Below are 2,953 nucleotides of genomic sequence, written 5' to 3' on the forward strand. Positions count from 1 at the left end.
CTCCTTCATTCCGTGTTTTAGCCGCACACGGCGAGGGGCGGGGAAGGACCCCGGTTACTTACTGAGGGCGGCAGGGGTGGGAGCCGGGGCTCTCCACCACACCCTGCGGGGTCAGACCGTGTTACTGGGGGAAACAACTGTCCAGGCCTCACGCCCTGCAGACAGAGTAACTGCTGGGGAGGCAGAGAGGCTGGGGCCGCTGCAGCCACAGCAGAGGATGCTGGTGGGGTGGGGGGTGGGGGAGAGGTTGGGAACAAAGGCTCCGGTTGCCCTGGGCGGCTGCTCCAGGTTCCTGCTGGCTGAGCTGCGCTGTCACCCTTGTAGAAAGGGGCTTGTCTGTCACCTGGAGGCAGACTCCCCTCTATGGACGGTGGGGGGTGAGCCTCTCTCTCTTCAACTGCTGAGCACCATCCGTCTCAGGCAGACGCAAGTTAAACCGTTGCACCAAGTGGTTTCACAAACTGCCCCTGGAGAAGAGGCTGCTCTCACTGGGGGAGCTCTGACTCGGGTCAGAGGAAGACCAGGGTTGGAGGTGAGGGCTTCCAGGGAAGCAACAGACAGGACACACAGGGACAGTCCCTGGACCTGGGTTGATAATGAGAAGGGACAGACAGGGACAAAATAAGGAAGAAGGGAATTCTCACACAGTAAATTCCCCTAAGCAGAAATTGAAACCAGACATTATCTATTTATCTGGACTTTGAATTTTAAGATGCCTCTCGCTCTGTTTTACTCTCAAGGCTCTGGTGCTGCAAGTGAAGAAGGTTCTGGAACAGATCAGTGACCTCAGTGACCTCACGGGGTGATCTGACCACAGACCCCTCACTGGGCAGGTCAGGGTGGGAGTCAGGCCGGAGGCCAGCACGTCTTCAGTAAGAGGTTTTCTTCACCTTCAGCAAACCCTGTCCACTGCCCTCGGGCCCCTGGATTAACCTGTGTTTGACGGGCCAGAGGTCACCCTGTTCCTCAGACCCTGGGAGAATGGCCGCCCTCCAAGGAGCTCGGGGTCTTGGTCCCTCTCCTCTCTCCCTCCATTCTGGCCCCCTTACATCCCCCTCAGTGCACACTCAGAGAGAAGCTGCCCACCTGTCGTTCCCCAGAGCGGTCAGGTCCTCCCCCCACGACGGCAGTCGGCCTCAGATTAACTCTCATGAAAACTCTCTGCAGGATTCCACGTTCCCACGTCCACAGACACGAGCATCCAGGCTTCTGTTAAGCCAGACGTAACAAACTGAACAATGGCACTAGCGTTAATTTTGCTTCTCAAAGAAGTTATTTTTCACAAAACATGTTATTTACAATAGCATGTGATCAGTTAATCACTATAATTTAAATATATATTAATAAATATGTCTTCAAAGCTTTTTCAGTCCAATATAGTAAATACTGTCAGATGTAAGGGAAATGACCAAAACCTCTCCAGAGTGCTCAGTAATTCTCAAGTTTTTTAATGCATCCTGAGAACAAGAGCTGGAAAATGCTGGCCTCCCCACCCACCCTGACCTTGAATGAACGTGGTTCACACTCACCTGCTCAGCCAGGACCTTAAACCTGGGGCCATCCCCACTGTCCCAGAGATTTACTGCAGGGACACGTGAGCCAGGTCAGATCCGGGATGTCCTTGTCCATTATCCTTCTGTCCTTGTCTGTCATTCGTCTGCACCTGGAGCTCTGCTGCGAGGGCTGGAACTCTGGGGGATGGTGGGGATGGCCCTTCTGGTGCTGGACCCCTGGCTGTGTGGGGGGCCACCATACGAACAGCGTGGGCCGTCCCAGCTCTCAGTCCCCCTTCCTCCACCTCTGACCTCCAGTGGTGGCTCTTCAGGCCCTCAGATCCTGGTGCATCCTGCTGTCCTCACCCCGAGTCCACAGTGTCTGGTGTCACCTCAGGTCCCATGCTGACAGGTCACCCTGATGTCAGAGCAGCAGGCTGTCAGCCTGTTACTGTCCCACATTGTCCTTGGTTGGGAGCCACATGGTAGTACTGGCTCCCCTGAGACTGGCCCCTGCCCCGTGGGGACAAGCTCACCAGCTGCTAGAGCAACAGCCTGGGGGGGGGGATGGGCTGGAACTGGAGAGGGGTCCCAGGCCTGTGGGGCAGGTTCTCTGGTGTGCCCAGAGGGAGGGGCCGAGTCCTCTGGGTGCTGTGCTGTGTGAGCAGAGATGGCCAGGGCTTCTCTCCTGGGCTCTGAGACCAGGGTGCTGCTCCTGGTGGCTGCGGTGGGTCCCTGCTCCATGGAGAACCAGGCCACCCTTAGGCACAGTGACCCCCTGGGCCCCCGTGAATGTTGGGCAGAGGAAGAGGGGGCTGTCATCAGACCCCCGCCTGAGGAAGGGCCTCAGGGGCCCCGAGAAGTGGGAGCGGGGACACGTGTAGATGTGGGACCGATCCCTCATGTTGTAGAAGGAGACGTCTCCACATTCGTAGTCCAGGAGGACGGCCCCCCGGCGAAGGCGCTCCTTCAGGGGAAGGGTCTTCTCCGGAGAGGACAGGACCTGGCACTGGTGTCCAAACAGCTCCAGGGTCCAGAAGCCATTCTGAGGGACCAGCAGGGCCTCCCCCTTCCTCTGCACACGGTCTGCACAGACCCCCACGGCCCACACCATCGCATTTCCTACCTCCACCTCCCAGTAGTGTCTCCCCGAGGAGAAACTCTGCACACCCAAGACGCATGGCCAGCAGTCGAATCTCTCGGGGTTGTCGGGCAGGCTCTGCCTGGAGGGGCCCCGCCACACCCTCCTCTGGTCCTGGGACAGGAAGAGCTCGGGGTGGGCGGTGTCTGGGTCCAGGAGCACGTCAGCTGCACAGGAAGTCTGGGGCTGAGGCCTCGGTGCTCAGGGGGACCTGGGAAGCCGGGGGAACAAACCCATGGGGTGGGACCTCCATGAAGGCCCCGTGACCCCAGACCCCAGGCAGCTCACTGAGGAGAGCCCCTGAGGCTGCATGTCCACC

The 2,953-nt window shown here is 58.6% G+C and overlaps 1 long non-coding RNA gene across 1 annotated transcript; it reads right to left on the reverse strand.

Annotated features, from left to right (window-relative positions):
- Positions 1-451: 451 nt before the first annotated feature.
- On the reverse strand, positions 452-2,738 carry LOC123824222. Its single transcript, XR_006786678.1, has 4 exons — positions 2,620-2,738; positions 1,530-1,911; positions 1,087-1,209; positions 452-585 (listed from the first exon to the last, which is right to left on the reverse strand). It is a non-coding gene; the product is annotated as an uncharacterized LOC123824222 (long non-coding RNA).
- Positions 2,739-2,953: the final 215 nt, after the last annotated feature.

This window comes from Phyllostomus hastatus, unplaced genomic scaffold, assembly GCF_019186645.2.
Source record: "Phyllostomus hastatus isolate PE091 unplaced genomic scaffold, TTU_PhHast_1.1 phas_contig_550, whole genome shotgun sequence".
NCBI classification, from domain to species: domain Eukaryota; kingdom Metazoa; phylum Chordata; class Mammalia; order Chiroptera; family Phyllostomidae; genus Phyllostomus; species Phyllostomus hastatus.